Genomic DNA, 15435 nt, shown 5'->3' with positions numbered 1-15435 from the left:
AAGGAAACGCTTTCACTGGCACAATGGCAACAAGATCCGGCGAGGGAGTGAAGGGGAAGTGAGGTATAAATAGGGAGTGCACAGGTGAATACACTAATTGGAACCACTGCGCCAATCAGCGGCGCAGTGGCCCTTTAAATCGCAGAGACCCGGCGCGCGCGCGCCCTAGGGAGCGGGGCCGCGCGCGCCGGGACAGGACAGACGGAGAGCGAGTCAGGTACGGGAGCCGGGATGCGCATCGCGAGCGGGCGCTACCCGCATCGCGAATCGCATCCCGGCTGGAGACGGTATCGCAGCGCACCGGGTCAGTGGAGCTGCCCGGAGCGCTGCGGTAGCGAGAGAGAAGCGAGCGCTCCGGGGAGGAGCGGGGACCCGGAGCGCTCGGCGTAACAGTACCCCCCCCCTTGGGTCTCCCCCTCTTCTTAGAGCCTGAGAACCTGAGGAGCAGACTTTTGTCTAGGATGTTGTCCTCAGGTTCCCAGGATCTCTCTTCAGGTCCACAGCCCTCCCAATCCACCAAAAAGAACCTTTTTCCTCTGACCGTCTTGGAGGCCAGTATCTCTTTCACTGAGAAGACGTCAGAAGAACCGGAGACAGGAGTGGGAGAAACTAATTTGGGAGAGAAACGGTTGATGATGAGTGGTTTAAGAAGAGAGACATGAAAGGCATTAGGAATACGGAGAGAAGGAGGAAGAAGAAGTTTGTAAGAGACAGGATTAATTTGGCACAAGACTTTGAAAGGACCAAGATAGCGTGGACCCAGTTTGTAACTGGGGACACGAAAGCGGACATATTTAGCGGAGAGCCATACCTTGTCTCCTGGAGCAAAAATGGGGGGAGCTCTTCTTTTCTTATCGGCAAACTTTTTCATGCGAGATGAAGCCTGTAAAAGAGAATCTTGGGTCTCTTTCCATATGGTGGAAAGATCACGAGTCACTTCATCTACAGCGGGCAAACCAGAGGGCAAGGGAGTAGGGAGGGGGGGAAGAGGGTGACGGCCGTACACCACGAAAAATGGGGATTTGGAGGAAGATTCAGAGACTCTAAAGTTATACGAGAATTCGGCCCATGGTAGAAGATCTGCCCAATCATCCTGGCGGGAGGAAACAAAATGTCGTAAATAATCACCCAAGACCTGGTTAATTCTTTCTACTTGTCCATTGGATTGAGGATGATATGCAGAAGAAAAGTTTAATTTAATCTTGAGTTGTTTACAGAGAGCCCTCCAGAATCTTGACACGAATTGGACGCCTCTATCCGAGACTATCTGCGTGGGCAACCCGTGAAGACGAAAAATGTGTACAAAAAATTGTTTAGCCAACTGAGGCGCTGAAGGAAGACCAGGAAGAGGGATGAAATGTGCCATCTTGGAGAATCGATCAACGACCACCCAAACAACAGTGTTGCCACGGGATGGGGGTAGGTCTGTAATAAAATCCATACCAATCAGAGACCAAGGCTGTTCGGGGACAGGCAGAGGATGAAGAAAACCAGCGGGCTTCTGGCGAGGAGTCTTATCCCGGGCACAGACAGTGCAGGCTCGCACAAAGTCCACGACATCCGTCTCCATAGTCGGCCACCAATAGAAGCGAGAGATGAGTTGCACAGATTTCTTGATGCCTGCATGACCTGCGAGATGGGAGGAGTGACCCCATTTGAGGATTCCGAGGCGTTGGCGTGGAGAGACGAAGGTCTTTCCTGGAGGAGTTTGCCTGATGGAGGCTGGAGAAGTGGAAATCAGGCAGTCAGGAGGAATGATGTGTTGCGGAGAGAGTTCAATTTCCGAGGCATCCGAGGAACGAGAGAGAGCATCGGCCCTAATGTTCTTATCGGCAGGCCGAAAGTGAATTTCAAAATTAAATCGGGCAAAGAACAGAGACCACCTGGCCTGGCGAGGATTCAGCCGTTGGGCAGACTGGAGATAGGAGAGATTCTTGTGATCGGTGTAAATAATAACTGGAAATCTTGATCCCTCCAGCAGATGCCTCCATTCCTCAAGTGCTAATTTAATGGCTAGAAGCTCTCGATCCCCGATGGAGTAGTTCCTCTCCGCCGGAGAGAAGGTCCTAGAAAAAAAACCACAAGTAACAGCATGCCCGGAAGAATTTTTTTGTAGAAGGACCGCTCCAGCTCCTACAGAGGAGGCATCAACCTCCAATAGGAAGGGTTTAGATGGGTCAGGTCTGGAGAGCACGGGAGCCGAAGAAAAGGCAGACTTGAGCCGTTTGAAGGCGTCTTCCGCTTGAGGAGGCCAAGACTTGGGATTGGCATTTTTTTTGGTTAAAGCCACGATAGGGGCCACAACGGTAGAAAAATGTGGAATAAATTGCCTGTAATAATTGGCGAACCCCAAAAAACGTTGGATAGCACGGAGTCCAGAGGGGCGTGGCCAATCTAAGACGGCAGAGAGTTTGTCTGGATCCATTTGTAGTCCCTGGCCAGAGACCAAGTATCCTAGGAAAGGAAGAGATTGGCATTCAAACAGACATTTCTCTATCTTGGCATAAAGTTGATTGTCACGAAGTCTCTGAAGAACCATACGGACATGCTGGCGGTGTTCTTCTAGATTGGCAGAAAAAATCAGGATATCGTCCAGATATACAACAACACAGGAGTATAAGAGATCACGAAAAATTTCATTAACAAAGTCTTGGAAGACGGCAGGGGCGTTGCACAGGCCAAAGGGCATGACCAGATACTCAAAGTGTCCATCTCTAGTGTTAAATGCCGTTTTCCATTCATCCCCCTCTCTGATGCGGATGAGATTATAAGCACCTCTTAAGTCCAGTTTGGTAAAGATGTGGGCACCTTGGAGGCGATCAAAGAGTTCAGAGATAAGAGGTAGGGGGTAGCGGTTCTTTACCGTGATTTTATTAAGACCGCGGTAGTCAATGCAAGGACGTAGAGAGCCATCTTTTTTGGACACAAAGAAAAATCCGGCTCCGGCAGGAGAGGAGGATTTACGGATAAAGCCTTTTTTTAAATTTTCCTGGATGTACTCCGACATAGCAAGAGTCTCTGGGGCGGACAGAGGATAGATTCTGCCCCGGGGTGGAGTAGTGCCCGGGAGGAGGTCAATAGGACAATCATAAGGCCTGTGAGGAGGTAGAGTCTCAGCTTGTTTTTTGCAAAAAACATCCGCAAAGTCCATATAGGCCTTAGGGAGACCGGTTACAGGGGGAACCACAGAGTCACGGCAAGGGGTACTGGGAACCGGTTTTAGGCAGTCCTTGAAACAAGAGGGCCCCCAACTCTTGATCTCCCCAGAGGACCAATCCAGGGTTGGGGAATGGAGTTGAAGCCAGGGTAGTCCAAGGAGGATTTCGGAAGTGCAATTGGGGAGGACCAAAAATTCAATCCTCTCGTGATGAGGTCCGATGCACATTAGAAGGGGCTCCGTGCGGTAACGTATGGTACAGTCCAATCTTTCATTGTTTACACAATTGATGTAGAGGGGTCTGGCGAGACTGGTCACTGGGATGTTGAACCTGTTGACGAGAGAGGCCAAAATAAAATTTCCTGCAGATCCGGAATCCAAGAAGGCCATAGTAGAGAAGGAGAAGGCAGAGGCAGATATCCGCACCTTTGTGCGGAGTCAGCGTACGTCTTTCCAGGCGGGGAGGACGGATAGGACAATCCTTCAGGAAGTGTTCGGTACTGGCACAGTACAAGCAGAGATTCTCCATGCGGCGTCGTGTCCTCTCTTGAGGTGTCAGGCGAGACCGGTCGACCTGCATAGCCTCCACGGCGGGAGGCACAGGAACGGATTGCAGGGGACCAGAGGAGAGAGGAGCCGGGGAGAAAAAACGCCTTGTGCGAACAAAGTCCATATCCTGGCGGAGCTCCTGACGCCTTTCGGAAAAACGCATGTCAATGCGAGTGGCAAGATGGATGAGTTCATGTAGGTTAGCAGGGATTTCTCGTGCGGCCAGAACATCTTTAATGTTGCTGGATAGGCCTTTTTTAAAGGTCGCGCAGAGGGCCTCATTATTCCAGGATAATTCTGAAGCAAGAGTACGGAATTGTACGGCGTACTCGCCAACGGAAGAATTACCCTGGACCAGGTTCAACAGGACAGTCTCAGCAGAAGAGGCTCGGGCAGGTTCCTCAAAGACACTTCGAATTTCCGAGAAGAAGGAGTGTACAGAGGCAGTGACGGGGTCATTGCGGTCCCAGAGCGGTGTGGCCCATGACAGAGCTTTTCCAGACAGAAGGCTGACTACGAAAGCCACCTTAGACCTTTCAGTAGGGAACTGGTCCGACATCATCTCCAAGTGCAGGGAACATTGGGAAAGAAAGCCACGGCAGAATTTAGAGTCCCCATCAAATTTATCCGGCAAGGATAGTCGTAGACCAGAAGCGGCCACTCGCTGCGGAGGAGGTGCAGGAGCTGGCGGAGGAGATGATTGCTGAAGCTGTGGTAGTAGCTGCTGTAGCATCACGGTCAGTTGAGACAGCTGTTGGCCTTGTTGCGCTATCTGTTGTGACTGCTGGGCGACCACCGTGGTGAGGTCGGCGACAACTGGAACTTCAGCGGGATCCATGGCCGGATCTACTGTCACGATGCCGGCTGGCAGGTAGTGGATCCTCTGTGCCAGAGAGGGATTGGCGTGGACCGTGCTAGTGGATCGGTTCTAAGTCACTACTGGTTTTCACCAGCGCCCGCCGCAAAGCGGGATGGTCTTGCTGCGGCGGTAGTGACCAGGTCGTATCCACTAGCAACGGCTCAACCTCTCTGACTGCTGAAGATAGGCGCGGTACAAGGGAGTAGACAGAAGCAAGGTCGGACGTAGCAGAAGGTCAGGGCAGGCAGCAAGGATCGTAGTCGGGGGCAACGGCAGGAGGTCTGGAACACAGGCTAGGAACACACAAGGAAACGCTTTCACTGGCACAATGGCAACAAGATCCGGCGAGGGAGTGAAGGGGAAGTGAGGTATAAATAGGGAGTGCACAGGTGAATACACTAATTGGAACCACTGCGCCAATCAGCGGCGCAGTGGCCCTTTAAATCGCAGAGACCCGGCGCGCGCGCGCCCTAGGGAGCGGGGCCGCGCGCGCCGGGACAGGACAGACGGAGAGCGAGTCAGGTACGGGAGCCGGGATGCGCATCGCGAGCGGGCGCTACCCGCATCGCGAATCGCATCCCGGCTGGAGACGGTATCGCAGCGCACCGGGTCAGTGGAGCTGCCCGGAGCGCTGCGGTAGCGAGAGAGAAGCGAGCGCTCCGGGGAGGAGCGGGGACCCGGAGCGCTCGGCGTAACACCAGTTAAGTTTGAAGTGGATTTGAAGGGCCTTTCTGTGAGAAATACCCCATAAATTACCCCATTATAGAAACTACACCCCTCAAAGTATTCAAAATGACATTCAGAAAGTTTGTTAACCCTTTACGTGTTTCACAGGAATAGCAGCAAAGTGGAGGAGAAAAATCAAAATCTGCATTTTTTACACTTACATGTTCTTGTAGACCCATATTTTTTATTTTCACAAGGGGTAAAAGGAGAAAAAGCACCACAAAATTTGTAACCCAATTTCTCTTGAGTAAGGAAATACCATATATGTGGATGTAAAGTTCTTTGCATTAGAGGGCTCATAAGAGAAGGAGCGACAATGGGATTTTAAAGAGCGAATTTTGCTGAAACGGTTTTTGGGGGGCATGTCGCACTTAGGAAGACCCCATGGTGCCAGAACAGCGAAAAACACCCCACATGGCATACTATTTGGGAAACTACACCCCTCAAGTAACGTAACAAGGACTACAGTGAGCCTTAACACCCCACATGTGTTTGTCGACTTCGCGTTGAAGTTGGACGTGGAAATTAAAAATTTTTTTTTTTTTTACTAAAATGCTAATGTTACCCAAAATTTTTCATTTTCACAAGTTGTAATAGGTGAAAATGTTCCCCAAAATTTGAAACCCCATTTCTCTCGAGTAAGGAAATACCTCATATGAGGATGTAAAGTGATCTGCGGGTGCATTAGAGGGATCAGAAGGGAAGGATCGACATTGGGCTTTTGTAAAGAGAATTTTGCTGAAATGTTTTTTGGGGGGCATGTCTCATTTAGGAAGCCCCCATGGTGCCAGAACAGCGAAAAATACCCCACATGGCATACTATTTGGAAAACTACACCCCTCAAGGAACATAACAAGGGGTACAGTGAGAGTTTACACCCCACTGGCATTTGACAGATCTTTGGAACAGTGGGCTGTGCAAATGAAAAATTACATTCTTCATTTTCACGGACCACTGTTCCAAAAATCTGTCAGACACCTGTGGGGTGTAAATGCTCACTGTACCCCTTGTTATGTACCGTGAGGGGGGTGGTTTCCGAAATGTGATGCAAAGTAATGGCCACCGAAAATTTGTAGCGCAATTTCTCCCATGTACGGAGATACACTGTTGCCTTGAAATACGACAGGGCTCCGAAGTGAGAGAGCGCCATGCGCATTTGAGGCCTAAATTAGGGATTTTCATAGGGGTGTACCTGGATGCAAGCATTACACTTGCCTCCGCCACCAAAAATATTGTTCGTCAGTTTTCCCCAAGAAGGGTGCCTCCAGCTGTTGCAAAACTCTCAACATGCCTGGACAGTCAATGGCTGTCTGTCAATACTGGGAGTTGTTATTTTGCAACAGCTGGAGGCTTGACGTACAAGACGTTTTTGTTTTTTTTTATTGCGGGGGGGGGGGGACACTGTGTAAGGGTGTGTACATGTAGTGTTTCACTCTTTAGGGTTAGTGTAGTGTAGTGTACATTCACACAGGCAGAGGTTTACAGTGTGTTTCCCGCTGCAGCGGAAAATTTGCCGCATCTCAAACTTGAAGCGGGAAACTTGCTGTAAACCCTCACCCATGTGGGGGAGTTGGTGAGGACAAAACTACAACTCCCAGCATGCACTGACAGACCGTGCTTGCTGGGAGTTGTAGTTATGCAACAGCTGGAGGCACACTGGTTGGGATTGGGAAACACTGAGTTAGCTAACAGACTACCGCAATGTTTCCTCACCACTGTCTGTTTCCTAACTCAGTGTTTCCCAACCCTTGTGCCTCCAGCTGTGCAAAACTACAACTCCCAGCATGCATGGTCTGTCAGTGCATGCTGGGAGTTATAGTTTTGCAACAGCAGGAGACACATAGGTTGGGAAACACTGAGTTAGGAAAAATACAAGGTTTCCCAACCAGTGTGCCTCCAGTTATTGCAATACCACAACTCCCAGCATGCCCAGACAGCCAAAGTACATGTTGGGAGTGGTAGTTATGCAACAATTAGAGGAAAACAGTTTGGAGACCACAGTGTAGTGATCTCCAAACTGTAGCCCTCCAGATGTTGCAAAACTTCAACTCCAAGCATGTCCAGACTGCCCAAGCATGCTGGAAGCTGTAGTTCGGCAACATTTGAAGGGCCAGATGTTGCTGAACTACAACTTCCAGCATGCCTGGACAGTCTCGGCATGCTTAGAATTGAAATCTGGAGCACTACAGTTTGGACACCACTGTATAGTGGTCTCCAACCTGTGCTCTTCCAGATGTTGCAAAACTACAACTCCCAGCATGCTGAGACTGTCCAGGCATGCTGGGAGTTGTAGTTCTGCAACATCTGAAGGGCCAGATGTTACAGAACGACAACTCCCAGCATGCCTGGACTGTCTGGGCATGCTGAGTGTTGTAGTTTTGCAACATCTGGAAGGACACAGTTTGGAGACCACTGCACAGTGGTCTCCAAACTGTGGCCCTCCAGATGTTGAAAAACTACAACTCCTAGCATGCCCAGACTGCCAAAGGCAGTCTGGGCATGCTGGGAGTTGTAGTTTTGAAACTCCTAGAAGCTGCAGTGAAGATCATGGCAATCTTCACTGCAGCATCTGACATCTCCACACCACTTGCCTGCCGCCGGTCCTGGTCCCCGAGTGACTGCCGCCGGTCGCCAGGCAACAGCCACCGGTCCCCGACGCATCCACGGCCCCCGCACCTCCCCACCATCTTCCCCTGCTCTGTCCCTACATCCAGGGGAGGGCAGAACGGGGGAAATTAATGTTTCCCCCGCCCCTGCCCTGCGATCCGCCGATCAATCCGCCGATCGACCAATTGCAGGAGACAGGAGAAGGTGGCACCCCGCCACCTCGCTTCTATCCTCTAGGATAATCGGGACTGCCTCTGACAGCTCCGACAATCCCTATTTTCCGGGCTATTGGGTCATCAGGGACCCGATCAGCCCGGAATAGCGTCAAGTCGCCGATTTGAAGGCATTTGCAAGGGATGCCTGCTGAATGATTTCAGCAGGTATCCCGGTCTGGTCCCCCTCCACCGTGCGGAGGGGACTAAAATTCCCACGGGTGTAAAGGTATGCCCTTGGTCCTTAACCCCTTAACGATGCAGGACGTATATTTACGTCCTGCGCCGGCTCCCGCGATATGAAGCGGGATCGTGCCGCGATCCCGCATCATATCGCGTCGGTCCCGGCGCTAATCAACGGCCGGGACCCGCGGCTAATACCACACATCGCCGATCGCGGCGATTTGCGGTATTAACCCTTTAGAAGCGGCGGTCAAAGCTGACCGCCGCTTCTAAAGTGAAACTGAAAATATCCCGGCTGCTCAGTCGGGCTGTTCGGGACCGCCGCGGTGAAATCGCGGCATCCCGAACAGCTGATCGAACACCGGGAGGGCTTTTACCTGCCTCCTCGGTGTCCGATCGACGAATAACTGCTCCGTGCCTGAGATCCAGGCAGGAGCAGTCAAGCGCCGATAATGCTGATCACAGGCGTGTTAATACACGCCTGTGATCAGGATGAGAGATCAGTGTGTGCAGTGTTATAGGTCCCTATGGGACCTATAACACTGCAAAAAAAAAGTAAAAAAAAAGTGTTAATAAAGGTCATTTAACCCCTTCCCTAAAAAAAGTTTGAATCACCCCCCTTTTCCCATAAAAAAAATAAAACAGTGTAAAAAAATTAATAAATAAACATATGTGGTATCGCCGCGTGCATAAATGTCAGAACTATAAAAATATATAATTAATTAAGCCGTACGGTCAATGGCGTACGCGCAAAAAAATTCCAAAGTCCAAAAAAGCGTATTTTGGTAACTTTTTATAACATTAAAAAATGAATAAAAAGTTAAAAAAAAGTCTGATCAAAACAAAAATCATACCGATAAAAACTTCAGATCACGGCGCAAAAAATGAGTCCTCATACCGCCCCATTCGTGGAAAAATAAAAAAGTTATAGGGGTCAGAAGATGACCTTTTTAAACTTATACATTTTCCTGCATGTAGTTATGATTTTTTCCAGAAGTGCGACAAAATCAAACCTATATAAGTAGGGTATCATTTTAACCGTATGGACCTACAGAATAATGATAAGGTGTAATTTTGACCGAAATATGCACTGCGTAGAAACGGAAGCCCCCAAAAGTTACAAAATGGCGTTTTTTTTTCGATTTTGTCGCACAATGATTTTTTTTTCCGTTTCGCCGTGCATTTTTGGGTAAAATGACTAATGTCACTGCAAAGTAGAATTGGCGATGCAAAAAATAAGCCATAATATGGATTTTTAGGTGGAAAATTGAAAGGGTTATGATTTTTAAAAGGTAAGGAGGAAAAAACGAAAGTGCAAAAACGGAAAAACCCTGAGTCCTTAAGGGGTTAAGTACCAGGGAGCAAGGGCGTACCTGTATGCCCTTTGTCCCCAAGAGGCTAAGAAAAGTAAAGTTTTTGCTAATCCATATCCTCAATACTTACGTGTGGTCTGATGCCAAACAATGTCTGTAACTGGAGAGCAGCACCTTAAATATGTTTAGCACTATCCATATTTGTGAAGTGTTGGTGTGGCACCATGGTCAATGTACTCTGATGCATCAGGCATTGTTGTGTGGAAATCCTGGCTGATCCATGCCTGATTCATCTTCACTAAGGTCAGTCTCTCCACATTTTTTGTGGACAGATGAGTTCTCCTTGGGGTGACTATGGCCCCCATCGCACTAAACACCCACTCTCAGACTCAGGCTGCTGCTGATGGAGCTGGTACTGCTCCTGCCACCCCACCCCTCCCCAGAAACCATGGAAGGTGAGTACAGAGGGCCACCCGAGTCATACCTGCGAGAGGATGGACGGTGGCGCAGATACTATGAAGGATGTCACATTTTTTGGCAGTAGTGAGCATCCAATAAGGTGGAGAGCCAGAAGTTATCCCATTGCTGAATGGTTACAATTCGGCGGTCACTACGCAAGCAAGTGAGCATGCATCGTGCCATTTGTGCAAGTGACTCGGAGGGACTCCCTGCCTCCATCTCCACTGCATACTGCCACAGTGTGTCTGGGTCCTCTGTCTCGCCTTCCTCATAACCCTCTAGGTCCTCTAGCGGCTTCTGCCCCTCCTCTCCAGTCAGATGATGAGAAAAACCTACCATCCCACTGTGCCCCTACACCTCCTCCTCCAGTTCAGCCCCCACAGGGCTCATGTGGCCGTGGGATGTAGGCACCACTTCTCCAGTGCCCTGACCAGCCATCGTTTACAACACGTGTTGTAGTAGATGAAGCAGTGGAATGACGTTGTTCATCCTGTTATCCTGATGACTTATGTATAATGTGGCTTCCTCAATGGGACTGAGCATACGGCAGGTGTCACGCATGAGCTGCCACTGGTTGACATTGAAGTTACACAGGGGAGTCCCCCTATCTGCTTGGATCATCAAGAAATCAGTGATGGCTTTTCTCTGTTCGGTCCAACATATGGAGGGTGGAATTCCAACGTGTGGAAACATTGCAAATCAGACTATTTTTGGGGGATGCCGTTCTCAAGCTACAGCTCAAGGAGGGTGTGCTTTGAGGTGTACGAGTGGCTGAAGTGCATGCAAAGTTTCCTTCCCATTGTTAGGATGTCTTGCAAATGGGGGTCCAGATTGAACACGTGTGCCATGCAGGGCACATGGCTCAGGCTTCCTTGTGGCAGCACAGACAAGATGTTCTTCCCATTGTCGGTCACCATGGTTCCCTTTTCCAGTTTTCGTGGCGTAAGCCATGATTTGATTTCTTGATTATTGACTTTTAGTAGTTTCTCTCCTGTGTGACTCCGTTCGCCAAAGCAAACCCTGATCAGAACAGTGTGACATTGTATGCTGGAGGGGCACTGAGACTTGTCCGTGCAGTGGAGGATGAGGAAGCGGAGTTGCACATTGTCACAGGACCAACAGTCTAAGTGTGGAGGCGGAAGAGGCATGACCTGTCCAAGTTGGTGTTGTGGCTGTGCAGGAACCACATTCACCCAGTGGGCAGTAAAGGACATGTCTTGCCCCTGACCGTAGCTACAGCTCCACACATCGATGTTGCCGTGCACTTTGGTACACACTGACAGGCTCAAGGACTGGCCAACCTTCTGTTCCACAAAATTGTGCAGGGCTGGTACTGCCTTCTTCGCAAAGAAATGACGGTTTGGGACTCGCCACCTCAGCTCGGCACAAGCCATCAATTCTCTGAAAGTTGAAGAGTCCACCACTTGAAAATGGAGGATCTGCAGCACTAACAATAGGAGCACATTCAGCTTCTGTGCCGTTGAATGAGTGGGCGCATACTGTTGTCTCTTGGACATGGCTTTGCCGATGGATTGCTGGCAGAATTACTAACTCAAAGTAGGAGGAGCAGGAGCATCTGATGCGACAGAAGATGGGTATGACACACAGCTCCCTTCAGCTGAGGTGGTGGAGCCTTGGCTGGCTGAAACAGGGAGCGGCATGCCACTGGGTGATGCATCAGCTGGACCACATTGTAGCCACGTTTCTCCCAGGCTGCTTTATGGTGATGCTGCATATGTTGACGCAGGGCCGTGGTGCCAAAATTGGTAGCCTGGCCACGGTTCACCTTCTGCCGACACATCTTGCATGTGGCCATGTTAACCTCCTCCGGATGCTTGATGAAAAACTGCCACACAGCTGAGTAGCTGATTTTCCCATGAACAGTCTGCACTGATTGACTGCTACTACCGCCGACTCCAGAAAACCCTGTTTCACTACGTCCCAGGAAGGTAGACTGCTGCGAAGCAGGTGGTCTACCCCGGGCACGTTTGGCTCCAGAATTTCCACTTGTGCCACCATGCTTACTGCCAACCAAGCTACCACCTTGCTGGCTCAGCTGCTGCCTCACGGCAATCTGCAACCCTCTTCTCCTGATGATGATGAAGCCCCTTCTGCACCTGGCTCTCAAGTGTGATCGGCTTCATCATTATTGAGTTGTGTCTGCACGTCACTGATGTCCTCCTCAGATTCCTCAACAGTGTCTGCTTCAGGAGCCAGAACGCTCGCAACACCACCTCCCACACCACTCACCTTATCACTACTTGCCCTCCTAGCGGAGGAAGCAGTGGATGTCTCCTCCACTTCTTGGCTGGGCAGTAGCTGTTGACTATCCTCTAGATCATCCTCACTAAATAGTGGAGCTGAACCCACAGCATAAGATACTTCTGTGGGAGAGGGAACAGCATAGGATAGAGGCAATGGGACGACAGGGACTGCTCCCGGGCCATACCAACTGAGGATTGTGTCTGAGGAACCCACCGACTGTCAGATGTCACCTGTGATGAAGTGGATGACCATGTTAACCAATCGATGACGGCATATGGGTTGCTGGTTGAGACACGACCGCTAGCTGATACTGGGAGCTCAGGCCTCTCACTGCGACTCCTGCTGCCACTCGCCCCTACTCTGTTGCAACCTCTGCCTGATGAATTTAGGCATCTGCCACTCCTCTGTGCATGTCCTGGCACTTCTCTGCCTGACATACTCAGTGCGTATATGAGGGGAGTACAATACGCTCCACTACGCTTAAAACAGATTTTGTGTACAACACCAGCAGGTGCGTACTTTTGGCTGGCCTTTCACAGTATCTAGGCCCTTAAGACTTTAACAGGAACAAAATGGTACACCACTTAGATGTACATATGTTGTATTCACTTATGAGGGGAGGACAATGCGCTCCAGTACGCTTAAAACAGTATTTGTGTACAACACCAGCAGGTGTGTACTTTTGCCTGGCCTTTCACAGTATCTAGGCCCTTATGACTTTAACAGGAACAAAATAGTACACCACTTAGATGTACATATGTGGTATACACTTATGAGGGGAGGACAATGCACTCCACTATGCTTAAAACAGTATTTGTCTACAACACCAACCTGTGTGTACTTTTGCCTGGCCTGTCACAGTATCTAAGCCCTTAAGACTTTAACAGGAACAAAATAGTATACCACTTAGATGTACATATAGGGTATTCACTTATGAGCGGAGGACAATGCGCTCCAGTATGCTTACAAAAGTATTTGTGTATAACATCAGCAGTACAAACCAGTGCTGCAGCACACAGTCGCTGTGTACTACACAAAAATTTCACTTTATCTCTCAATCTCACTCCCTTCCCTATCAGTGCTTCTAGGCTGGATTTGGGCTTGAGGTGAATCGCTGCTGTAAAAAAGCTTTTCTGTGCAACACAATGCTCTCTGTCCCTCTCTGTGATAGAACGCTGTAGTGACTGGGAGGTGAATCACTGCTGTAAAAATGCTTTTCTGTGCAACACACATTGCAGTCTGTCCCTCTCTCTGTCTCTCTCTCTGCAATAAAATACTGAAGTGACTGGCCGCAAGATGGCTGCCGATTATAGAGGCCTGTTACATTACAGGGGTGGCTGGCTGCTGATAGGCTGCATACTGCATGTGATTCAGCATCATCCCACCTGCTCTAGTTCCCGCCTTCCCAGGATTCCTTGCCCCATGTCCTCACATGTGGATCCACCATTTTAGATGCCTTGGAGCCTGGACCACACTAAATGGAGTTTAATTAAGCGATTTGTGTGATCGAATCGCGGCGACATTAGCATTTGTTGTGAATCAAATTTTTCCTGAAATTCGTAATGAATTTGGATTCGTCAGATTTGATTCGCTCATCACTAGTAATGGCTTAGTAGATCTTATGACTCCAGGGAGAGGTTCTCAAATAGAGATGTACTTGTAATTCAGATTACAGCATGCTTTAAAGAAACTCTGCAAGAGTATTCATACACAGTGAATGAAAGAAGACCACAAGACTCAGAGGAATTGGATCCAGACCACGTGGTAGAACTTGGAGTGAAATTCTTATAGTCAAGATGGTTAAGGAGCATTAGGCATTAAGCCAGAAGAATATATTGATGTCATGTTCGCCATATGGACTGGATTGCTAAAAACAAGGCATGTACACTCTCCAACAAGAGAGATAGACACTTGAATATCAGTAGGGAAATTGTAATCTTACCTAGAAACTTTCTGCACTACTCTACGACTATGACTAGAATAACAAATTTCCTATAGTGTCTCTTGATGCTTGCCTTATACTGAGAGCATAGACTACTTCCATAATCTATCATACTGCAAGAAGAACACAAAATGACTTGTCTACTTGTGCAGAAATGTCTATTTGTTATACTGCACCTCACACCAACATGGCAATTAGATCTGTGCCCCCCTGGGGCTGTCGGGTTCCATACTCAGTGTTTCTGTATACTCAGAACCTTTTATCACCTTGTGGCAGAGGCAACAACTCTTTTCCTCCAAGTTCTGCCTGAATAATTGCAGAAGCATCTTTATCGCTTATTGCCGTGGAAGAAGTCAAATCCCATGACACAAACTTTTCATATATTGCAGTAAGTGTTCTGTTTACATTTACAATATATTTGAAAATTTTCCTTTTTCTGGCATTTTATTGTTGGTCATGAGTAATCCGCCTGCTGAATACTGATGTGCTGTGGGGTAGCCTGATAGATGCAATGAGAGGTAAGGGCTTAAGTTGGAAATAATAATGGGGAGTATGTGAATTGTAGGTGATGTGATGGTGCCGAAATAATGAGACGCAGTCAGTTGATGGAAAAGGCAGCCAATAAAACTTTACTAGACATCAAAAATATACACACTTGCAAAGTCTCTCCATAGCAGTTCAAGAGACCCACCAGGCCTAATGCCCACAAAGGCAACACAGTACTCAGTTTGGCACACCATCTGCTATTGTCCAGGTGTCTTGTGTGGTTTATTTTTCCATGTTGTTGCTTGAGGCAAGTTTGACATCAAGCTCCATTCGGTGACCTTTAAAAAAGTCATTTGGAGCGAGGGGGAGATTGAGCTGTGAACAACAGCTATCGTGTGTACCTTTGTTATCTGTATAGTGGTTTCACCTGCACTCATGTCTATGTTGATAAGGAGGATACTGCTGGGTTGTGATCTATATAGAACATGAAGTCTTAAATTAGTTTAAGGCCTAATGGGCAGAATGGAAAGATTTCTGGGTAATTTTTTAAATATAGAAAGTAAAATGGAAAAATAAAAAAATCCCCATATGTGATACACCAAAAGTGGTACGAATAAAAACTTAAATACATATAAATATACATATATAAATATATGCATATGGTCTCCAAGACTCCA

Source organism: Hyla sarda, chromosome 4 (genome assembly GCF_029499605.1).
Source record: "Hyla sarda isolate aHylSar1 chromosome 4, aHylSar1.hap1, whole genome shotgun sequence".
NCBI lineage: Eukaryota > Metazoa > Chordata > Amphibia > Anura > Hylidae > Hyla > Hyla sarda.
This window is presented reverse-complemented; position numbering follows the sequence as displayed.